The sequence below is a fragment of the Geotrypetes seraphini genome, chromosome 5 (genome assembly GCF_902459505.1).
Source record: "Geotrypetes seraphini chromosome 5, aGeoSer1.1, whole genome shotgun sequence".
Lineage (NCBI taxonomy): Eukaryota > Metazoa > Chordata > Amphibia > Gymnophiona > Dermophiidae > Geotrypetes > Geotrypetes seraphini.
In genome coordinates, this window is record NC_047088.1 from 123155190 (window position 1) to 123180948 (window position 25759).

Genomic DNA, 25759 nt, shown 5'->3' on the forward strand with positions numbered 1-25759 from the left:
GTTGGTCTTAGGCCTGATGCTATTTAATATCTTTATTAGGGATCTAACTCAGGGACTTAGAGGCAAAATTACATTGTTTGCTGATGATGCTAAACTATGCAACGTTGTGGGCAGAGCAACCGGGCCCAGCACTATGGAGAAGGACCTGCTTTTGTTGGAACAATGGTCCAGTACTTGGCAACTAAACTTTAATGCCAAAAATTGAAAAGTAATGCATCTTGGGAGCAGAAACCCGTGCAGAACATACACCTTAAATGGTGAAAACTTAGTGAGAACCACTGCAGAAAGGGTCTTGGGAGTCTCATCCGAGAAGATATGAAAGCTGTCAATCAGGTGGAGAAAGCTTCAGCAAAGGCTAGACAAATGCTGGGTTGCATCAGAAGGAGCTTTATCAGCCGAAAGCCTGAAGTCATACTACCGTTATACAGATCCATGGTGAGACCTCACCTGGAGTACTGTGTCCAGTTTTGGAGGCCGCATTATCAAAAAGATGTGAAGAGAATGGAGTCGATCCATAGAATGGCCACTAGGATGATCTCAGGACTTAAAGACATCACATATGAAGAACGTCTAACCAGACTACGCCTATATTCTCTCGAGGAGCGAAGAGAAAGAGGGGACATGATAGAAACATTCAAATACATTACGGGTCGCATTGAAGTGGATGAAGAATTATTTTTTCTTATGGGCCCCATGGCAACAAGAGGGTATCCGCTAAAACTTAAGGGGGGAAGATTTCATGGTGACACCAGGAAATACTTCTTCACCGAATGGGTGATTGGTCGATGTAATAAACTTCCACGCCATGTGGTTGAGGCTAGTAGCGTGCTCGATTTCAAAAGTCGATGGGACAAACAGGTGGGGGTGCTACAGAATTATACATAAAGGATGGGTACACCAGGGAGGGAGGGTTCTCAAGTGGGCAGACTTGTTGGGCCACCAGGCCCTCTTCTGCCGTCTTATTCTATGTTTCTATGTACCCTGGGGTGTAGATTATCCGGTCCCATGGCTTTGTTCACTTTTAGCCTCGATAGCTCATGATAGACGCTGCTCGTGGTAAATTTAAAGTCCCGGAATGGATCCTCCAAGTACTCCCTTGTCTGCATCTTCAGCCCGGATCCTGGTGCCTCACAGATAAAGACCGAGCAGAAGTAGCCATTGAGTAGTTCGGCTGTATCTGAGTCCGAGTCTACATAGTTACTGTCAGGTTTCCTGAGGCATATAATCCAGTCAGTGCTCTTTTTTTCTGTCGCTAACATACTTGAAAAATGATTTATCCCCTTTTTTAACATGCCTAGCTATATTTTCTTCCATCTGGAGTTTGGCTTCCCTGACTGCTGTTTTAACATTTCTAGATTTCACCAGATAGGCTTCTTTAGTTTCCAGTTGTGATTGTTTGAAGGATACAAATGCTCTTTTCTTCTGCTTTACTAGTTCCGAGATCTCTGCGGAGAACCACTGGGGTCTATTATTTCTCCATCTTTTATTCATGGTTTGTATGTAGAGGTTGGTTGCTTCCTGCAGGGTAGATTTCAGAGCCGACCACAGTACCTCCACATCGTCTGTCGTGTCCTGGTTTTGCAGCACCTCATAGACAAAATCATCCATGCTCTGGAATTTAGCTCCCTTAAATTTAAGGACCTTTGTCGATGTATTTGTCCTTGTGACTCCCTTCCTGAGGTGAAACTACACCATGTTGCGGTCACTAGAGGCTAAAGCATCTCCTACCGAAACCTCTGTGACACTGAATCCATTGGTGAGTAACAGGTTCAGAATCGCCTGATCCCTGGTGGGCTACAATACCATCTGTTTGAGGCATGCTCCTTGTATGGATGCTAGTAACCTTCTGCTGCCGCTGGTTATAACGGTAAGTTTGTTCCAGTCTACATCAGGCATATTGAAGTCCCCCAAGAGCACAGTGTCTCCACGCAGAGTGATGATCTCGATGTCTTCGATTAATTATTTGTCTATGTTGTCTTGTTGTTTTGGAAGTCTGTACACAACACCAAGATACAACCTTGCTAGCGGTTTTAGCGCACACTTAGCGTGCGCGCTAGACGCTAACACCTCCATAGAGCTTACGATAGTATTTTCCATGTAGCGCGGGGTTTGCGTACACTAATCTTCAGCGTGCACTAAAAACACTAGCACACCTAAGTAAAAGGAGCCCTAAATGTACTAAAAATCCTTTGGAATTCCAAACCTACCCCTCAGAAAGTTCTGATTGAATTTCTACTTGAGCTTAATTATTTTATCTTCAATGGAGATTTTTTTCAACAACTTTCAGGCATAGCTATGAGGGCATCTTTTGCCCCCATTATAACGAACCTATATATGTCATGGTTCGAAGAAACATTGATCTATGGTATGCCAGAATTCCAGTTTGTGCTGAAGTGGTAGCGTTTTATAGATGACATCTTTTTAATCTGGACAGGCACTATGGAACAGCTCCATGATTTTAACAGAAATTTAAATTTAATTAACTCAATTAAATTTATATTGACACATAGTACTAGACAGATTAGCTTTTTGGATGTTCTGGCTCAATGGGAAGAAGGTAAGATAGTCACTTTGATTTTTTAAAAAGAAACAGACAGGAACACGCTCTTAAGATATAGTATGTATCTGAAAACAAGTATTGCGTTCGCTCAGTTTTTAAGATATAAAAGGGTATGTAATTCCAATGATATATTTTTACAGGAAGCCAAAATATTGGAACAAAGATTAACCACTTGGCTCTATCCTCGTTCTATAGTTAAAAAAGCTAAAAAATGTGCATTTAATAATCAGAGAGAATCACTTTTGAGTTATAGACAACCCCAAGAAGTGGATATAATTTCATGTGTAGTAAAACAAACTCAAGTATCACAGAAAATTATTAATAAATACAAAAAACATCTGCCACTTTTGAAAACATTACCATGTTTTGAAAACAAAAAACAAGAAATAGAAATTTAGGGGATTTGTTATGTCATACTTCTAAAGAGTCATTTGGGATTCAAAAAGAAGTTCAAATACGAGATTATTGCTCTAATTGTAATGTTATAGCAACTATTTCTGTGTTCTCTAGAATACACCTTAAGACAAAATTCCAATTGTCAATCTAAAAATGTAATTGATGCGATTAAATGTCCTTGTAAGCTCTTATATATAGGACAGATGTCCAGAGCATTTACAATGAGGCTGACAGAACATAAGAACTGTATATAAACTTACAAAATGACAACCCCTATAGTAGCTCATGTTGTAGAACAGTAACATGATTTCAGTAACTTAAGCTGCTCGGTTATTGAGCAGACAGCTTCTTCCCTGAGATATGGAGATATGAGAAGATTACTTTGGCAAAAAGAACAACAGTGGATTAATAGTTTAAAAACCATCGAGCCATATGGCTTAAACAACATTTGAATGGCAATCCTTCTATTGAAACTTCGGTGCTGACACACAATGTTGCTGGAGTGTGTGCACTAGCAGAACTCAGATTGCAATGAGTTGCATATAGGTTTGTTCCCGGGATTTACTTTTTTCTATGAGGACACTTTTGTTTACTAAGCTTTTTTATAAAAATTTTGTTCCTTTTCTCTTTTTCTGTAAGAGTGCTGTTTTATTTTTTGGTTTTGGCGCTCTGTCCCTCCCTACCCTGAGGCCCAGCAAATCGCGCATCATGGTAGTGATGATGTCATGATGCCCAGCTCTTTTGAATGAGCTGGGCCATTTGAATGTTCTACGGCCATTTTGAAACCTTGCCAGTATCTCTAATTACAGTTGTGTGAGAACGTTTTGAAATTTGCGTTTTAGATAATGAAATTTTGATTGTTGCTCCCCTGATGTAGCCTCGCTGAAGAGGAGAAACAGTGGGACTGACAGTTGAGATTAGGTTGTCATGGTTCTCCATGAAGTAATGAACGGATTACCCCGGACAGACTAAGTGAAGATAAGTTTTCATTTACGTTCTACTTTAAAAATAAACTTTTAAGTATATTATAATTTAGAGATATTTTCTCCAGCTGTAGCCTTTGCTATCAAGTTTTATGCAGATGAAATCTAATTACTATCCAGCTTTGAGAAGATAAGAAGTTTTTGAAAAAGAAGTTTACCTGATAGAAATGTGACTGATAAAATATTGATGTTTTTTTCAGACCAGTGATGATACGAATGGCTTAGGGTACAGTGCAGTCCCGGTCATCTGTGTATCAGGTCTGTTTTTCTCTGTTTTTGTATTTATTTATTATTTTCTGTCAGTTCTATTTTTTGGATGAATGTGATTTCCTGCTGAACATACTAAACAGCACGCTTTTTGTTTTCCTTATATCAGTATATACAGCTGTTTCCCTTTATTCATCAACAGCTATGGTAACCACAGACTCCTTGATGTTTTGCAGGCCCAGGCTGTTGGATAGGACATACAACAGACACTAACCACCAGGAACACAAGGGAGAGCTGTGAACTCCGATACCTTGACCTCTGCTCCATTCCTCATGTTCAGTAGTGCCAGAGCAGGGACTCCCTCACACAGTCACAGGACCAGCCCCACATAACCAAGTGTGCCTCTATGTGTGTGTGGGGGGTGAGATGCTATAGCCACAGCTGCCTCAACTTCCTCTTGCAGTCCTTGATGAACTGAGTTGAGGTGCTCATAGATGGCTCCCGATTGGAGCCCCATGCTGGAGGTGCATCTTGGCTGCTGCCCATTCTTTTCCCTTATCCTCTTGCCCCCCTAAACAGAGAGTAAAGTCTAGCCTTTCCAATGTCTGAGCAGAACTACTGGCTTGTGCCTGTTGGGTTGCTATATAACAGACCATGTGTATAGCTCCCTGTCCCCATATGTGTTCATTCGCTTCCCTAGCCTGTAATATCCCTTTATTTGCCTATGTCTATGATTTCAAAACAATGAATGAAACAGGGGAAACAAAACCAGAACCTCAAATACACAAAGTAAAGAATGGAATTGTCCTAATAAGACTAGTGAACACAACCTATTGTGGAAAATGTCCTTTTATTCATCCAATGGTTCAAATGATTTTATTCATCCAATGACTCGACATGTACATATTTTGGGCGAACAGGCCTGGTTCAGGAGTCTACAAATATATACTTACACAAATGAATTAAAAACATAAAAAAGGCATCAGATCATAATTAAAAACACAAGTATATAAATACGTGCAATTACATGACAACAAAAACCTAGCGCTTTATGGATATAAAAACTAATAAATAAAAACCAGATATCTACCATAAGAAAATCCCTTAGCATGCAAGCGCATTTCAGCACTCTGTGATCACTGCCTCCGTGATCCGTGCTTCTGTCACACATGTGTAATAGAGGATTGTGACGTGTGCGGCGGTGGAGCCTATGGCGGTTTGCAGTGCGTGAGGCGATTTCCTCCAGCTGACGAAGGAGCCTGCGGAGGTTTCTGTGCAGTGCTTTCCCTTTCTATACAAGGAGCCTGCATCAGATCCTGCCAGAGCTGCTTCATTTTTACAAGGTAGGTGGAAGAAGGGTGCTAGAGCTGAAGAGTCTCAGTGCATGAGAAACAAAGACAGACAGACATGCAGGGGGCAAGGAGAGAGAGAGAGAGAGAGAGAGAGAGACAGAAAGAAAGAAAGACAGGCAGGGAGCAAGGAGAGAGAGACAGAAAGAGGCAGGGGTCAGGGAGTGAGAGACAGAAAGAAAGACAGACAGACAGGGGACAGGTAGAGAGGAAGAAACAGAGAAAGACAGAGGCCAAGGAGAGAGAGGGACAGAAAGAAAGAAAGACAGCAGCTAAGGAAAGAGAGAGAGACAGAAAGAAAGACGGATAGCACCCAGGGAGAGAGAGAGACAGAAACAAAGAAAGAAACACAGCGACCAAGGAGAGAGAGACAGATAGACAGCGACTAAGGAGAGAGACAGAAAGAAAGACAAACAGATAACGATCAAGGAGTGAGACAGAAAGAAAAAAAGACAGACAGCGACCAAAGGAAAAGACAGACAGACAGTAACCAAGGAGAGAGACATCAAGAAAGAAGGACAGACAGACATTGCCCTTGGAGAGAGACAGAAAGACAGACAGATAAAGACCAAGGAAAGAGAAAGAAAGACAGAGACCAAGGAGAGAGACAGAAAAAAAGAAAGACAGACAAACAATGACCAAGGAGAGAGACAAAAAGAAAGACAAACAGACAGTGACCAAGGAGAGACGGAAAGAAAGACAGACAGACGGTGACCAAGTAGAGAGACATAAAGAAAGAAAGACAGACAGACAGACACAAGGAGAGAGACAGAAAGAAAGACAGACAGACAGTGACCAAGGAGAGAGACATAAAGAAAGATAGACAGAGAGTAACCAAGGAGAGAGACAGAAAGAGACAGACAGACAGTGACCAAGGAGACAGAAAGAAAGAAATACATACAGACAGAAAGTGACCAAGGAGAGAGATAGAAAAAAAGACAGACAGTGACCAAGGAGAGACAGAAAGAAAGAAATACATACAAACAGAAAGTTACCAAGGAGAGAGATAGAAAAAAAGACAGACAGACAGTGACCAAGGAGAGAGACAGAAAGAAAAAAAGACAGACAGACACAAGAAGAGAGACAGAAAGAAAGACAGACAGACAGACACAAGAAGAGAGACAGAAAGAAAGACAGACAGACAGACACAAGGAGAGAGACAGAAAGACAGACAGACAGTAACCAAGGAGAGACAGAAAGAAAGAAAAACACACAGACAGGCAGTGACTACAGAGAGAGACTGAAAAAAAGATAAAAAGACAGACAGACAATGACCAAGGAGAGAGACAGAAAAAAAAGAAAGACAGACAAACAATGACCAAGGAGAGAGACAGAAAGAGACAGACACACAGTGACCAAGGAGACAGAAAGAAAGAAATACATACAGACAGAAAGTGACCAAGGAGAGAGATAGAAAAAAAGACAGACAGTGACCAAGGAGAGACAGAAAGAAAGAAATACATACAAACAGAAAGTTACCAAGGAGAGAGATAGAAAAAAAGACAGACAGACAGTGACTAAGGAGAGAGACAGAAAGAAAAAAAGACAGACAGACACAAGAAGAGAGACAGAAAGAAAGACAGACAGACAGACACAAGGAGAGAGACAGAAAGAAAGAAAGACAGACAGACAGACACAAGGAGAGAGACAGAAAGAAAGACAGACAGACAGTAACCAAGGAGAGACAGAAAGAAAGAAAAACACACAGACAGGCAGTGACTACAGAGAGAGACTGAAAAAAAGATAAAAAGACAGACAGACAATGACCAAGGAGAGAGACAGAAAAAAAAGAAAGACAGACAAACAATGACCAAGGAGAGAGACAGAAAGAAAGAAAGAAAGACAGACAGACACAAGGAGAAAGACAGAAAGAAAGAAAGACAGACAGACAGTGACCAAAGAGAAAGACAGAAATAAAGCCAGACAGACAGTCAGAGAGTGACAAAGGAGAGAGACAAAAAGAAAGAAAGACAGACAGACAGTGACCAAGGAAAGAGACAGACAGAAAGAAAGACAAACAGACATTGACCAAGGAGAGACAGAAAGAAATAAAAACACACAGACAGGCAGTGACTACAGAGAGACTGAAAGAAAGACAGACAGACAGCGACTAAAGAGAGACAGAAAGAAAGAAAGATAGACAGACAGTGACCAAGGAAAGAGACAGAAAGAAAGACAGTAACCATGGAAAGAGACAGAAAGAAAGAAGACAGACAGACAATGACCAAGGAGAGATTGAAAGACAGTGACAAATGAAATAGACAGAGAGAAAGAAAGAGTGACCAAAGAGAGAGATAGGAAGAAAGACAGACAGACAGACAGTGACAAAGGAGAGAGAGAGAAAGAAAGAAAGACATACAGACAGTGACCAAGGAGAGAGAGAGAAAAAAATACACACAAACATACAGTGACTACAGAGAGAGACTGAAAAAAAGAAAGACAGACGGATAGCGACCAAGGAAAGAGACAGAAAGACAGACAGACAGTGACCAAGGAGAGAGACAGAAAGAAAGACAGATAGTGACCAAGAGACAGAGAAAGAAAGAAAGACAGATAGAGAGACAGTGATCAAGGAGAGAGACAAAAAGAAAGAAGACATAGAGATAGCAACAAAGCAGAGAGACAGAACGAAAGAAAGAAAGAAAGACAGAAAGACAGTGACTAAGGAGAGACATAAAGAAAGAAAGACAATGACCAAGGAGAGAGAATGAAAGAAAGACAGACATACAGACAGCAACCAATGAGAGAGACAGAAAGAAAGAAAGAAAGACAGTGACCAAGGAGAGAGGCAAAAAGAAAGACCGTCAGACAGACAATGACCAAGGAGAGAGAGAGAGAGAGAAAGAAAGACAGACAGACAGTGACCAATGAGAGAGACACAAAGAAAGACAGACAGTGACCAAGGAGAGTGACAGAAAGAAAGACAGACAGTGACCAAGGAGAGAGACAGAAAGAAAGACAGACAGACAGTGACCAAGGAGAGAGACAGAAAGAAAGAAAGATAGACAGACAGTGACCAAGGAAAGAGACAGAAAGAAAGAAAGATAAACAGACAGTGACCAAGGAGAGAGACAGAAAGAAAGACAGACAGACAGTCACCAAGGAGAGAGACAGAAAGAAAGAAAGATAGACAGACAGTGACCAAGGAAAGAGACAGAAAGAAAGACAGACAGACAGTGACCAAGGAGAGAGACAGAAAGAAAGACAGACAGACAGTGACCAAGGAGAGAGACAGAAAGAAAGAAAGATAGACAGACAGTGACCAAGGAAAGAGACAGAAAGAAATAAAGATAGACAGACAGTGACCAAGGAGAGAGACAGAAAGAAAGACAGACAGACAGTGACCAAGGAGAGAGACAGAAAGAAAGAAAGATAGACAGACAGTGACCAAGGAAAGAGACAGAAAGAAAGAAAGATAAACAGACAGTGACCAAGGAGAGAGACAGAAAGAAAGACAGACAGACAGTCACCAAGGAGAGAGACAGAAAGACAGATAGGCAGAGACCAAGGAAAAAGACAAAAAGAAAGAGAGACAGTGATCAAGGAGAGAGAGAATGAAAGACAGAGAAACAGAGAGTCCAAGGAGGAGACAGAAAGAAAGATAGACAGTGACCAAGGAGAGAGATATAAAGAAAGAAAGACAGAGAGACAGTGACCAAGGAGAGAAAGACAAAAATACAGACAGACAGTGACAAAGGAAAGAGACAGAAAGAAAGACATCAGACAGAGTGACAAAGGAGAGAAACAGAAAGAAAGACAGACAGACAGATAGTGACAAAGCAGAGAGACATAAAAATAAAGACAGACAGACAGTAACCATGCAAAGAGACTGAAAGACAGACAGTTACCAAGTAGAGAAGCAGAAAGAAAGAAAGACAAACAGACAGTAACCAAGGAGAGAGACAGAATGAAAGAAAGACAGATAGACAGTAACCAAGAAGAGAGATTGAAAGAGAGACAAACAGTGACCAAGGAGAGAGACAGAAAGAAAGACAGACAGACAGTAACTAAGGAAAAAGACAGAGAGAAAGACAGACAGTGAACAAGGAGAGAGACAGAAAGAAAGATAGACAGACAGTGACAAAGGAGAGTGTGACAGGGAAGTGCCTCTCAGCAGTTTAAACCCGGTTTTAAACCCTGCCTTGCAGAGGGCTGTCCCTATTCCTAAGCCCAGGAAACTGCCTAGTAACCCTGTGCCTATCACTAAGAGCCAACAGGCAGGGCAAGGTAGAGGGGCAAAGACAGGAACCATAACAACTAGTTTAGGGCACTATAATTCCTTTTATGATCCCTTGGGCAAAGCTCTGACAAAACTTCTGAGAAAGAAAACCAGCACAGGCATGGTTAATGAGGGGGGTGTGGCTAGCAAGCAGGACGAACCCAGAGGGAGAGTGAGATTAGGCTTGCAGCATAAAATGAGCCCAGGTGGAGACAATAGGTGGAGGACTGAGGAGATTACGAACACTGTGGAGAATACTGGGGAGAAGACTGGAAGGAGGAATGCAGGGAAGAGCCAGGCTGCACTAAGCAGGATAGGTCTGTCCCAGACCTTAGCTAAAGCACAGCTGGTCTTACAACCCTCCCGAGTGACCAGACTTCTAACCCCTCAACAGAAGTGCAGGGAAGTAGCAAGACTTCCAGGACAGGGCTGTTCGTTAGCTGGCCCTGAAGGGAGTTCTTACCCTGGCTCAGAGAGCAGTGATTCCTTAATGGAATTAGAAAGGGCGTTATCTGAGAGCAGTGACATGGAATGCAATCTCGCAGCTTGGGATCTCCAGGAGAGTCACAGATAACGAGGTATGAATGGGGGAGGGGAATGAAAGTGAATGTTTGGATGTAGCGTTCTTTCTCCCTTAGTCTAACTGTGAACTAGAATGAATAAATTACTGAGAGCCTGAGAGGAAAGCCTGTGAAGATAGGGAAGGAGGTGAGAACCTGTAATTAACCTCTCCCTAAAGCTTGCACGGAACTTAGAGTCCCGAGATTTCTTAATCCTGAAGCAGGAACTTTGGGAGGGGACTAAGAGCAGTCTGAAACGGTTGGGTAATAAAGTTCCCTAGCCTTATCCTGGGAGCGTGGGGTAGTGGGGGCATTGAGCTTCAGATGGGACAGTGCTAAAGCTTCTTAAAGATTTTTCAAACAGAAAAAGCAAAATCAGGAGAAAACGTTTTTGGTTTTATTTTTGGCTTTTCTGCCTGGACAGCAGGCTGGACTGTATGAAAGTATGTTTTTGTTTAAGTCTCCTCAACATAGAGGAGCTGCTGGAACCCTAGTGCTGTAAACTGAGGGAAATAAAAGAAAAGCTGAACTTTACCACTAACGCAGCCTCCACTAATTATTTCACTGTTTCCCAGCGGGAATCCTCCTGGGAGCGCTTGGTCCTTACGCCTGGGGCGGGAGCTGGGTTGCCAGCGCTAGGCTTACCCCCGGCCCCGCCACAGAGCGGAATATGGTGGCAGTGGTGGGATCTAGCGCCACTCACAGGAATATGCTGGAACAGTGAATTTTTTTTTGTTTTTCAAATTTTGTTTGGAGAATTGACTTTTGAACTGAGAAATCGCATACTGCTTGGGGGCAGGTTTTGAGTGCTGCTCAAGTGCAAAGAGACTGAAACAATATTGGAATTGCCTGTGGATTACAGTTTTTTTTTTTTATTTTGGGACAGTGATTATTAACGTCTCATTTCTTTGGAGTTTTGGTGGAATCTCACGGAGGTTGCTGGAGAGCGAGGCTACGAGGCTGGAGAGCCTGGTCGGAGGACGAGGACCGGAGTGAGCCCAGCAGCGTTCGAGTGGAAAGGCGACCGGAGAGCAGTGTATGCAGAAAGGAGATCGAATCCTGGGGAGGAAAAAAACCCAAAGGCGCAGACTCATCAGTGCCTGAGGTAAGGGTACCTTAGGGTGCTGGTGAGGGATTCTGAGTAAAAGGTTCCTGTTGCCGGGAAGGGAGAGGGGAAAGGTGTTTAAGAGCCACACTTGGTTTGTGTTCTCGTTTCCCTTGCCTTCCAGATGGAGTCGGCCAAGCCTACAGCAGCGTGGGAGGTCGAGCGGCGACAGCTGGCAGAGGCGATGAGGGAGTCGGAACGGACACAGATGGACTTGTGGAAAGCCGATCAGACCGCCCAACAAACTCGTCATGCCGAGCTACTTCATATGCTCGGGGAGCAAGTGCAGGCTATGCATAAGCTGGCACAGCGGCAAGTGACTGAACCAACCACCATCGCCCCGGTAGGAGCTTCCTTTGCGGAGCCTATTAGACTGAATAAGCTAGTACTGGAGGACGATATTGAGGACTTTTTGTTAGCTTTTGAAAGGGTGGCTGGGGCATCTCACTGGCCTCAGGACCAGTGGGCAATAAAACTTATTCCTTGCTTAACGGGACGAGCACTAGAGGCTTATAGAACTTTAAATGCTGAGCAAGCCTCAGACTATAAATATTTAAAGGAGGTACTGCTAGAATATCTGGGACATACTCCAGAGCAATACAGAATGCAGTTCCGGGCCTTAAAAATGGAACCTGGAGAACGACCTAAGGCCCTAGCGCAGAGGCTTAAGCGTCTCTGCGAGAGATGGTTAACCCCTTTTCTGCAAAGTCTCCCAGCCGTGATAGCAGAGCTGGTGAGAGAACAATTCATGGAGGCAGTTCCAGGCTCTTTACGAGACTGGTTAGCCAGGCAGGGAGCTCCAACCCTAGGTCAGACTGTGGCTATTGCTGAGGCCTTCCTGGAGGCTCAGATTCTCTCTAGAACCCAAGGGTCTAGGCGAACACCCTGGGAGGAAGCCTCACGAACACGGGGGTCTAGTCACACCACCCCGAGTAGGTATAATCAGAGCACCTCCAGGGATCGGGCCTTTCGCTGTTTCTCCTGTGGGAAAATGGGTCACAGGAGCACACAGTGTAAAGGGAAGCTGAACCTGGCTAGTAGGAAGGAATACTCAAGTCCTAGGGAAAGGGGGGAATACTTTCTGCCCGTCAGGATAGGGGGAGTTCCAGCGACTGCTTTATTAGACTCTGGGGCAAATCAGTCAAGCGTCTCCAGGGCCTTATGGAGGGCCATACGCAATAAAAAGGGAGGTCAGGTGGATAAATCTATAGGCATGTCTAAAATTCAATGCATGCATGGCACGACCATTCCCTATGAACTCCGAAGAGTATGGTTAGAGTATGGGGGGGGAAAACAGCCCCTAGAGGTAGTAGTCATGCCAACACCTCCCTATGATCTTATATTAGGGAGGGAATGGGCAGGTTTCCAAGAATGCATGAGAGAGCGGGAAGAGATGTCCCGGTCCAGGCATAAGGAGGGGTGGACACTACAAGGGAAAAGGGAGCCCCAGGACGCAGAACTAGGGGAAATCTTTCCTTGGGAGGATGCGCTTATGGAATCCCCCTCCCGAAAAATTAAGAAAACCCGGACAGAAAGGAGGGCTGACAAAGTCACATACTCCCAAGAATTAAGGTCAGGGGGAGATCTGGCTTGGGGGCCCTGGCAACCATGGGAGGTGATGCAGAAGTTCCCGACCCTGAGACAAGAACAAAGGACTGATCAGTCCTTACGATACATATGGGCGCAAGTGAGGCAGCCAGGGGGAAGGTACAAACAGTTCCAAATAGAAGGAGGCCTGGTATATTATTTGACCTGGGATAAGGAAACGGGGAGGCAACATAAACATCTGGTAGTGCCCCATTCCTTTAGAAGGAGGATGTTTTGGGTCGCCCATCTTGACCCCAAAACGAGTCACCTTTCGGAAGCCCGAACCCTGAGCCGGGCAAAGGCTCAATTTTATTGGCCTTCCTTACCACAAGATATTAAAATCTGGTACCAGGAATGTAAACCCTGTCATTCCAGACCCGAGCCCAAAGAACAGTCAGGCGGGGTCCGGGACCAAGACAAAAGAGAAAGAGTGGTAGATTTGGGACTTGCTGAGACGGAGAACTGCGAAGTAAAGTTGAAATTTGTGCGGCTGTCTAATAGAGCGAGATCTCCCTATAAGGCAACGAACCAAGCCGCAGGGTTTGACTTAAGCAATGCCCAAGAAAGAATAGTACCCAAGGGAGGTCGGGAGGTCATAAGTACAGATTTACAGGTATCTTTACCATCCGGTTGCTATGGGAGAATAGCACCCCGATCCGGATTGGCCCTTAGGCATGGGCTATGTGTGGGAGCAGGGGTAGTGGATCCCGATTATAGGGGACCCCTGAAAATACTCCTCTTCAATTTAGGGGAGGAGGAGTATAGAGTAAGGGAAGGAGACCGAATAGCTCAATTAATTTGTGAAAAGGTTTTTCTTCCTGAGCTACAAGAAGAAGAGAGTTTAGAAGAAACAGGTCGAGGAAACCAGGGTTGGGGTTCCACGGGGGTGGATGAAGCTCAAACCTGGGGAAAACAGAACATGGACATTCTGTCACGTATGGAGGAAGGGATAGAACCCCTGCCCAAGGATAAAAGGACTGATAGTGTTTTGAGGGGGGGTATGTGACAGGGAAGTGCCTGTCAGCAGTTTAAACCCGGTTTTAAACCCTGCCTTGCAGAGGGCTGTCCCTATTCCTAAGCCCAGGAAACTGCCTAGTAACCCTGTGCCTATCACTAAGAGCCAACAGGCAGGGCAAGGTAGAGGGGCAAGGACAGGAACCATAACAACTAGTTTAGGGCACTATAATTCCTTTTATGATCCCTTGGGCAAAGCTCTGACAAAACCTCTGAGAAAGAAAACCAGCACAGGCATGGTTAATGAGGGGGGGGTGGCAAGCAAGCAGGACGAACCCAGAGGGAGAGTGAGATTAGGCTTGCAGCATAAAATGAGCCCAGGTGGAGACAATAGGTGGAGGACTGAGGAGATTACGAACACTGTGGAGAATACTGGGGAGAAGACTGGAAGGAGGAATGCAGGGAAGAGCCAGGCTGCACTAAGCAGGATAGGTCTGTCCCAGACCTTAGCTAAAGCACAGCTGGTCTTACAACCCTCCCGAGTGACCAGACTTCTAACCCCTCAACAGAAGTGCAGGGAAGTAGCAAGACTTCCAGGACAGGGCTGTTCGTTAGCTGGCCCTGAAGGGAGTTCTTACCCTGGCTCAGAAAGCGGTGATTCCTTAATGGAATTAGAAAGGGCGTTATCTGAGAGCAGTGACATGGAATGCAATCTCGCAGCTTGGGATCTCCAGGAGAGTCACAGATAACGAGGTATGAATGGGGGAGGGGAATGAAAGTGAATGTTTGGATGTAGCGTTCTTTCTCCCTTAGTCTAACTGTGAACTAGAATGAATAAATTACTGAGAGCCTGAGAGGAAAGCCTGTGAAGATAGGGAAGGAGGTGAGAACCTGTAATTAACCTCTCCCTAAAGCTTGCACGGAACTTAGAGTCCCGAGATTTCTTAACCCTGAAGCAGGAACTTTGGGAGGGGACTAAGAGCAGTCTGAAATGGTTGGGTAATAAAGTTCCCTAGCCTTACCCTGGGAGCGTGGGGTAGTGGGGGCATTGAGCTTCAGGTGGGACAGTGCTAAAACTTCTTAAAGATTTTTCAAACAGAAAAAGCAAAATCAGGAGAAAACGTTTTTGGTTTTATTTTTGGCTTTTCTGCCTGGACAGCAGGCTGGACTGTATGAAAGTATGTTTTTGTTTAAGTCTCCTCAACATAGAGGAGCTGCTGGAACCCTAGTGCTGTAAACTGAGGGAAATAAAAGAAAAGCTGAACTTTACCACTAACGCAGCCTCCACTAATTATTTCACTATTTCCCAGCGGGAATCCTCCTGGGAGCGCTTGGTCCTTACGCCTGGGGCGGGAGCTGGGTTGCCAGCACTAGGCTTACCCCCGGCCCCGCCACAAGAGAGACAGACAGATAGTGACTAAGTAGAGAGACAGAAAAAATAAAAACAGACAGACAGACAGTAACCATGGAAAGAGACAGACACACCATGACCAAGGAGATAGACAGAAAGAAAGAAAGAAAGAAAGACAGATAGACAGTGACCAATGAGATAGACAGAAAGAAAGAAAGAAAGAAAGACAGACAGTGACCAAGGAGAGAGAGAGAAAGAAATAAAGACAGATAGAAAGTGATCAAGGAGAGAGACGGAAAGAAAGACAGACAGACAGTGACCAAGGAGAGAGACAGAAAGAAAGACAGACAGACAGTGACCAAGGAGAGAGACAGAAAGAAAGACAGACAGACAGTTACCAAGGAGAGAGACAGAAAGAAAGAAAGACAGATAGTGACCAAGGAGAGAGATAGAAACAAAGAAAGAACGACAGTGACCAAGGAGACAGAAAAAATGACAGACACACAGTGACCAAGGAGATAGACAGAAAGAAAGACAGGCAGATACACAGTGACCAAGGAAAAAGACAGACAGACAGTGACCAAGGAGAGAGACAGAAAGAAAGATAGACAAACAGTGACCAAGGAGAGAGATAAAAGACAGACACACAGTGACTAAGGAAAGAGACAGAAAGAAAGTAAGACAGACAGACAGACAGTGACCATGGAGAAAGAGAAAAAGACATAGACAGACAGTGACCAAAAAGAGAGACAGAAGAAAGAGATAGAAAGAGACAGAAAGACAGTGACCAAGGAGAGACAGACAGAAAGACAGACAGACAGTGACAAAGGAAAGAGACAGAAAGAAAGACAGAAAGCTTGACAAAGGAGAGAGACAGAAAGAAAGACAGACAGACAGTGACCAAGGAGAGAGACAGAAAGAAAGATAGACAGACAGTGACAAAGGAGAGAGACAGAAAGAAAGATAGACAGACAGTGACAAAGGAGAGAGACAGAAAGAAAGACAGACAGACAGTGACCAAGGAGAGAGACAGAAAGAAAGACAGACAGACAGTGACCAAGGAGAGAGACAGAAAGAAAGATAGACAGACAGTGACCAAGGAGAGAGACAGAAAGAAAGATAGACAGACAGTGACCAAGGAGAGAGACAGAAAGAAAGATAGACAGACAGTGACCAAGGAGAGAGACAGAAAGAAAGATAGACAGAAAGAAAGATAGACAGACAGTGACTAAGGAGAGAGACAGAAAGAAAGACACACAGTGACCAAGGAAAGAGACAGAAAGAAAGTAAGACAGATAGACAGTGACCATGGAGAGAGACAGAAAAACAGACAGACAGTGATCAAGGAAAGAGAGAGAAAGAAAGATAGAAAACAGACAGTGACCAAGGAGAGAGACAGAAAGAAAGACAGACAGAAAGAAAGATAGACACACAGTGACCAAGGAAAGAGACAGAAAGAAAGTAAGACAGATAGACAGTGACCATGGAGAGAGACAGAAAAACAGACAGACAGTGATCAAGGAAAGAGAGAGAAAGAAAGATAGAAAACAGACAGTGACCAAGGAAAGAGAAAGAAAGACAGACAGATAGACAGTGACCAAAAAGAGAGACAGAAAAACAGACAGATAGACAGTGACCAAAAAGAGAGACAGAAAAACAGACAGTGATCAAGGAAAGAGAGAGAAAGATAGAAAGACAGACAGTTACCAAGGAGAGAGAGAAAGAAAGTCAGACAGATAGACAGTGACCAAAAAGAGAGACAGACAAACAGACAGACAGTGATCAAGGAAAGAGATAGAAAGAAAGAAAGAAAGACAGACAGGTAGACAAAGACCAATGAGAGACAGAAAAAAAGATAGAAAAACAGATAGACAGACAGTGACCAAGGAGAGAGAGAGAAAGAAAGAAAGACAGAGAGTGACCAAGGAAAAAGAGAGAAAGAAAGACAGAGACAGTGACCAAGGAGAGAGACAGACAGATAGTGACCAAGGAGAGAGATAGAAAGTAGTAAAGACAGATAGAAAGTGACCAAGGAGAGAGACCGAAAGAAAGACAGACAGACAGTGACCAAGGAGAGAGACAGAAAGAAAGAAGTGACCAAGGCTTTACCCTGTACTGTGCTTGGGTTCCAACTGCCAAAATCTCTGTTAAGACTTACTCCAGCCCATCTACATCCTCCCAGCCATTGAAGCCCTCCCCTGCCCATTCTCCACCAAACGGCCATACACAGACACAGACTGTGCAAGTCTGCCCAGTAACTGGCCTAGTTCAATATTTAATATTATTTTCTGATTCTAAATCTTCTGTGCTCATCGCTTCTTTGAACTCAGTCACAGTTTTACTATCCACCACCTCTCTTGGGAGCGCATTCTAGGCATCCACTACCCTCTCCGTAAAGTAGAATTTCCTAACATTGCCCTGAATCTACCACCCCTCAACCTCAAATTATGTCCTCTGGTTTTACCATTTTCTTTTCTATGGAAAAGATTTTGTTCTACGTTAATACCCTTCAAGTATTTGAACGTCTGAATCATATCTCCCCTGTCTCTCCTTTCCTCTAGGGTATACATATTCAGGGCTTCCAGTCTCTCCTCATACGTCTTCTGGCGCAAGCCTCCTATCATTTTCGTCGCCCTCCTCTGGACCGCCTCAAGTCTTCTTACGTCTTTCTCCAGATACGGTCTCCAAAACTGAACACAATACTCCAAGTGGGGCCTCACCAATCACCAGGGGCATCAACACCTTCTTCCTTCTACTGACCACGCCTCTCTTTATACAGCCCAGCATCCTTCTGGCAGCAGCCACTGCTTTGTCACACTGTTTTTTCGCCTTTAGATCTTCAGACACTATCACCCCAAGGTCCCTCTCCCCGTCCGTGCATATCAGCTTCTCTCCTCCCAGCATATACGGTTCCTTCCTATTATTAATCCCCAAATGCATTACTCTGCATTTCTTTGCATTGAATTTTAATTGCCAGGCATTAGACCATTCCTCTAACTTTTGCAGATCCTTTTTCATATTTTCCACTCCCTCTTCAGTGTCTACTCTGTTACAAATCTTGGTATCATCTGCAAAAAGGCACACTTTTCCTTCTAACCCTTCAGCAATGTCACTCATATTGAACAGGATTGGCCCCAGCACCGAACCCTGAGGGACTCCACTAGTCACCTTTCCTTCCTTCGAGCGACTTCCATTAACCACCACCCTCTGGCATCTGTCCGACAGCCAGTTTCTGACCCAGTTCACCACTGGAAAGAGACAGAAAGAAAGTAAGACAGATAGACAGTGACCATGGAGAGAGACAGAAAGAAAGAAACACAGACAGAGACAGTGGCCAAAAAGAGAGACAGAAAAACAGACAGACAGTGATCAAGGAAAGAGAGAGAAAGATAGAAAGACAGATAGACAGTGACCAAAAAGAGAGACAGAAAAACAGATAGACAGTGATCAAGAAAAGAGAGAGAAAGATAGAAAGACAGACAGTGACCAAGGAGAGAGAGAAAGAAAGACAGACAGTTATGAAGGAGAGAGATAGAAAGAAAGACAGACAGGTAGACAGAGACCAATGAGAGACAGAAAAAAGGTAGAAAGACAGATAGACAGACAGTAACCAAAGAGAGAGACAGAAAGAAAGACAGAGTAACCAAGGAAAAAGAGAGAAAGACAGAGACAGTGACCAAGGAGAGAGACAGAAAGAAAGACAGACAGACAGTGACCAAGGAGAGAGACAGAAAGAAAGAGAGTTACAAGGAAAGAGACAGAAAGAAAGAAAGACAGATAGACAGTAACCAAGAAGAGAGACTGAAAGAGAGACAAACAGGGACCAAAGAGAGAGACAGAAAGAAAGACAGACAAACAGTAACTAAGGAAAAAGACAGAGAGAAAGACAGACAGTGACCAAGGAGAGAGACAGAAAGAAAGATAGACAAGACAGTGACCAAGAATAGAGATAGAAAGAAAGAAAGACAGATAGAAAGTGACCAAGAAGAGAGATGGAAAGAAAGACAGATAGAAAGTGACCAAGAAGAGAGATGGAAAGAAAGACAGACAGACAGTGACCAAGAAGAGAGACAGAAAAAAAAGAAAGATAGATAATGACCAAGGAGAGAGATAGAAACAAAGAAAAAACGACAGTGACCAAGGAGATAGACAGAAAGAAAGACAGGCAGATACATAGTGACCAAGAAAAAGACAGAAAGAAAGACAGACAGATAGACAGTGACCAAGGGGAGAGATAGAAAGAAAGACAGAGAGTGACCAAGGAGAGAGACAGAAAGAAAGACGCACAGTGACCAAGGAAAGAGACAGAAAGAAAGTAAGACAGATAGACAGTGACCATGGAGAGAGACAGAAAGAAAGAAAGACAGACAGAGACAGTGACCAAAAAGAGAGACAGAAAAACAGACAGTGATCAAGGAAAGAGAGAGAAAGATAGAAAGAAAGACAGTGACCAAGGAGAGAGAGAAAGAAAGACAGACAGATAGACAGTGACCAAAAAAAGAGACAGAAAAACAGACAGACAGTGATCAAGGAAAGAGATAGAAAGTAAGAAAGACAGACAGGTAGACAGCTACCAATGAGAGACAGAAAAAAAGATAGAAAGACAGATAGACAGACAGTGACCAAAGAGAGAGACAGAAAGAAAGAAAGAAAGACAGACAGTGACCAAGGAGAGAGATAGAAAATAGTAAAGACAGATAGAAAGTGACCAAGGAGAGCGACCCAAAGAAAGACAGACAGACAGTGATCAAGGAGAGAGACAGAAGGAAAGAAGTGACCAAGGAGAGAGATAGAAAGAAAGAAAGACAGATAGAAAGTGACCAAGGAGAGAGACGAAAGAAAGATAGTGACCAAGGAGAGAGACAGAAAGAAAGAAAGACAGAGTGACAAGGAAAGAGATAGAAAGAAAGAAAGACAGACAGACAGTGATCAAGGAGAGAGACATAAAGAAAGAAAGAGAAACAGACAGTAACCAAGGAGAGAGACAGAAAGAGACAGACAGACAGTGACCAAGGAGAGACAGAAAGAAAGACACACAGTGACCAAGGAAAGAGACATAAAGAAAGTAAGACAGATAGACAGTGACCATGGAGAGAGTCAGAAAGAAAGAAATACAGACAGACAGAAAGTGACCAAGGAGAGAGATAGAAAAAAAGACAGACAGACAGTGACCAAGAGAAGACAGAAAGAAAGAAATACATACAGACAGAAAGTGACCAAGGAGAGAGATAAAAAAAAGACAGACAGACAGTGACCAAGGAGAGAGACAGAAAGAAAAAAAGACAGGCAGACACAAGGAGAGAGACAGAAAGAAAGAAATAAAGACAGACACACACAAGGAGAGAGACAGAAAGAAAGAAAGACACACACAAGGAGAGAGACAGAAAGAAAGAAAGAAAGACAGACAGACACAAGGAGAGAGACAGAAAGAAAGAAAGACAGACAGTCAGTGACCGAGGAGAGAGATAGGAAGAAAAAAAGAAAAACAGACAGACACAAGGAGCTAAGTGGTTAACACTGAAATCAACCATACATGAAGCAACTAGCCGCTTCATAAAATAAGTAAATAAACAACAAAGAAACAATAAACCCCAATGGTTCACCGCGGAGATTTCGCACCTCATTAAGGAGAAGAAAAAAGCGTTTCTCTCCTGCAAGTGCATGGAGAAAAGAGAGGCAAAAGTAGAATATAGGACCAGGTCTACAGTGGTCAAAATGGCAGTTAGGGAGGCAAAACTTCGAGTGGAAGAAATTCTGGCAAAAAAAATTAAAAAGGGGGACAAATCCTTCTTCAGGTATATTAGTGACAGAAAAAGGAACACAGGCAGGATAGTACGCCTTAGAAGACCGGACGGAAGTTACGTGGAAGCAGATTCCGATAAAGCTGAACTACTGAATGAATACTTCTGCTCAGTTTTCACCTGTGAGGCACCGGGACACGGTCCGCAGTTGAAGGCAACACAAAGCACAGAAGACCCGTTTCAGAATTTTGAGTTCACACCAGGTGAAGTTTACAGTGAACTGGCAAGACTCAAGGTGAACAAAGCCATGGGACCAGACAATTTGCACCCAAGAGTGCTCAGAGAATTGAGCGATGTCCTGGCGAAACCATTGGCTGAGCTATTCAATCTCTCCCTAAGTATGGGGAAAGTTCCCCTGGACTGGAAATTAGCTAATGTCGTTCCTCTGCATAAAAAGGGTTGCAGGGCAGAGGCTGCGAATTATAGACCGGTGAGTCTCACATCAATAGTGTGCAAACTCATGGAAACACTAATTAAAAGCAAATTGGACACGATCTTGGAATCTTCGGGATCCCAGTCAGCATGGATTCACCAAGGTTAGGTCCTGCCAATCCAATCTCATCAGCTTCTTTGACTGGGTAACAAGAAAGTTGGACTTGGGAGAGTCTTTGGACGTCGTGTACCTGGATTTCAGTAAAGCTTTTGACAGTGTCCCACACCGCAGGATGCTAAGCAAGATGGAATCGATGGGGTTAGGAGAGACACTAACTGCATGGATCAATGATTGGCTGAGTGGCAGACTTCAGAGGGTGGTACCCTCTCTAAAACATCGGAGGTGACCAGTGGAGTGCCGCAGGGCTCGGTCCTGGGTCCACTCCTTTTCAACATATTCATAGGGGATCTGACTCAAGGGCTTCAAGGTAAAATAACACTATTCGCCGATGACGCCAAACTATGTAATATAGTAAGTGAATGCAGTTTTCAGAATTATATGGCGCAGGACCTGCTTACATTGGAAAGTTGGTCCTCAACCTGGCAGCTAGGCTTCAATGCTAAGAAATGTAAGGTCATGCACCTCGGAAGCGGAAATCCATGCAGGACGTACTTCTTGAATGGAGAAACTTTAAGTAGGACTTCAGCAGAACGAGATTTAGGAGTAATCATCAGTGCAGACATGAAAACTGCCAATCAAGTGGAGAAGGCTTCATCTAAGGCAAGGCAGATATTGGGTTGTATCAATAGAAGTTTCGTCAGCCGAAAGCATGAAGTCATAATGCCGTTGTACAGGGCCATGGTAAGACCTCATCTGGAGTACTGTGTGCAATTCTGGAGGCCACATTACAGTAAAGATGTGCGCAGAATTGAATCGGTTCAACGGACGGCCACCAGGATGATCTCAGGGCTCAAGGTCTCTCGTACGAAGAGAGACTGAACAAATTGCAGCTCTACACTCTCGAGGAATGTAGGGAGAGGGGAGACATGATCGAAACATTTAAGTACCTCATGGGACGTGTCAAAGTGGAAGATAATATTTTCTTTCTCAAGGGACCCTTGGCCACAAGAGGGCACCTGCTCAAACTCAGGGGCGGAAAATTTCATGGCGACACCAGAAAGTATTTCTTCACAGAGAGAGTGGTTGATCATTGGAACAAGCTTCCAGTGCAGGTGATCGAGGCAGACAGCGTGCCAGACTTTAAGAATAAATGGGATACCCATGTGGGATCCCTACGAGTGTCAAGATAAGGAAATTGGGTCATTAGGGTATAGACAGGGGGTGGGTAAGCAGAGTGGGCAGACTTGATGGGCTGTAGCCCTTTTCTGCTGTCATCTTCTATGTTTCTATGTTTCTAAGGAGAGAAACAGAAAGAAAGAAAGACAGACAGACACAAGGAGAGAGACAGAAAGAAGGAAAGACAGACAGACACAAGGAGAGAGAGAGAAAGAAGGAAAGATAGACAGTAACCTTGGAGAGAGAAAGACAGACAGACAGACAGTGACCAAGGAGAGACAGAAAGAAATACATACAGGCAGACAGTGGTTAAAGAGAGAGACAGAAAAAAAAATAAAAAGACAGACAAACAGTGACCAAGGAGAGAGATAGAAAGACAGACAGACAGCGACAAAGGAAAGAAGCAGAAAGAAAGAAGACAAACAGACAGAGACCAAAGAGAAAGACAGAAAGAAAGACAGACAGAGTCAGAGAGTAACAAAGGAGAGAGACAAAAAGAAAGAAAGACAGACAGACAGTAACCAAGGAGAGAGACAGAAAGAGACACACAGTGACCAAGGAGAGACAGAAAGAAAGACACACAGTGACCAAGGAAAGAGACAGAAAGAAAGTAAGACAGATAGACAGTGACCATGGAGAGAGACAGAAAGACAGACAGACAGAGACAGTGACCAAAAAGAGAGACAGAAAAACAGACAGTGATCAAGGAAAGAGAGAGAAAGATAGAAAGAAAGACAGTGACCAAGAAGAGAGAGAAAGAAAGACAGACAGATAGACAGTGACCAAAAAGAGAGACAGAAAAACAGACAGACAGTGATCAAGGAAAGAGAGAGAAGATAGAAAGACAGACAGTGACCAAGGAGAGAGAGAAAGAAAGACAGACAGTTATGAAGGAGAGAGATAGAAAGAAAGACAGACAGGTAGACAGAGACCAATGAGAGACAGAAAAAAGATAGAAAGACAGATAGACAGATAGTGACCAAAGAGAGAGAGATAGAAAGAAAGAAAGACAGAGAGTGACCAAGGAAAAAGAGAGAAAGAAAGACAGAGACAGTGACCAAGGAGAGAGATAGAAAGTAGTAAAGACAGATAGAAAGTGACCAAGGAGAGAGACAGAAAGAAAGAAGTGACCAAGGAGAGAGATAGAAAGAAAGAAAAACAGATAGAAAGTGACCAAGGAGAGAGACAGAAAGAAATAAAGACACATAGTGATCAAGGAGAGAGACAGAAAGAAAGACAGAGAGTGACCAAGGAAAAAGACACAAAGAAAGAGACAGTGACCAAGGAGAGAGACAGAAAGAAAGAAAGACAGACAGACGGTGACCAAGGAAATAGACAGATAGAAAGAAATACAGAGATTGACGAAGGAGAGAGATAGAAAGACAGAAAGAAAGTGACCAATGAAAGAGACAGAAAGAAAGAAAGACAGACAGACAGAAAGTGACCAAGGAGATAGACAGAAAGAAAGACAGACAGACAGTGACCAAGGAGAGAAACAGAAAGAAAGAGACAGACAGTGACCAAGGAAAGAGATAGAAAGACAGACAGTCAGTAATCAAGGAGAGAGACAGACAGAAAGACAGACAGATAGTGACAAAGCAGAGAGACAAAATTAAAGACAGACAGATAGTAACCATGGAAAGAGACTAAAAGACAGACAGTTACCAAGGAGAGAGACTGAAAGAAAGAGAGACAAACAGTGACCAAGGAGAGAGACAGAAAAAATAAAGACAGACAGTGACCAAGGAGAGAGAAAGAAAGAAAGACAGATAGTGACCAAGGAGAGAGATAGAAACAAAGAAAGAACGGCAGTGACCAAGGAGAGAGACAGAAAGAAAGACAGATTGACAATGACCAAGGGGAGAGACAGAAAAAATAAAGACAGACAGTGACCAAGGAGAGAGAAAGAAAGAAAGACAGATAGTGACCAAGGAGAGAGATAGAAACAAAGAAAGAACGGCAGTGACCAAGTAGAGAGACAGAAACAATGAGAAACACACAGTGACCAAGGACATAGATAGAAAGAAAGACAGGCAGATACACAGTGACCAAAAAAAGACAGAAAGAAAGATAGACAAACAGTGACCAAAGAGAGAGACAGAAAGAAAGACAGACACACAGTGATCAAGGAAAGAGACAGAAAGAAAGAAAGAGATAGACAGTGACCAAGGAGAGAGACAGAAAGAAAGAAAGACAGACAGGCAGTAACCAAGGAGAGAGACAGAAAGACAGACAGACAGTGACCAAGGAGAGACAGAAAGAAAGAAATACATAGACAGAAAGTGACCAAGGAGAGAGATAGAAAAAAAGACAAACAGACAGTGACCAAGGAGAGAGACAGAAAGAAAAAAAGACAGAGACAGTGACCAAAAAGAGAGAAAGAAAAACAGACAGTGATCAAGGAAAGAGAGAGAAAGATAGAAAGAAAGACAGTGACCAAGGAGAGAGAGAAAGAAAGACAGACAGATAGACAGTGACCAAAAAGAGAGACAGAAAAACAGACAGACAGTGATCAAGGAAAGAGAGAGAAAGATAGAAAGACAGACAGTGACCAAGGAGAGAGAGAAAGAAAGACAGACAGTTATGAAGGAGAGAGATAGAAAGAAAGACAGACAGGTAGACAGAGACCAATGAGAGACAGAAAAAAGATAGAAAGACAGATAGACAGATAGTGACCAAAGAGAGAGAGATAGAAAGAAAGAAAGACAGAGAGTGACAAAGGAAAAAGAGAGAAAGAAAGACAGAGACAGTGAGCAAGGAGAGAGACAGAAAGAAAGAAAGAAAGACAGACAGACAGTGACCAAGGAGAGAGATAGAAAGTAGTAAAGACAGATAGAAAGTGACCAAGGAGAGAGACCGAAAGAAAGAAGTGACCAAGGAGAGAGATAGAAAGAAAGAAAGACAGACAGTGACCAAGGAGAGAGACAGAAAGAAAGAAGTGACCAAGGAGAGAGATAGAAAGAAAGAAAGACAGATAGAAAGTGACCAAGGAGAGAGACAGAAAGAAATAAAGACAC

General features: G+C 43.5%; 1 protein-coding gene across 1 annotated transcript in view; it reads right to left on the bottom strand.

Annotated features, from left to right (window-relative positions):
• TRPM8 (transient receptor potential cation channel subfamily M member 8) overlaps positions 1–25759 on the bottom strand; it is a 2182726-nt gene that overhangs the window by 468754 nt on the left and 1688213 nt on the right. The window lies entirely within an intron of this gene.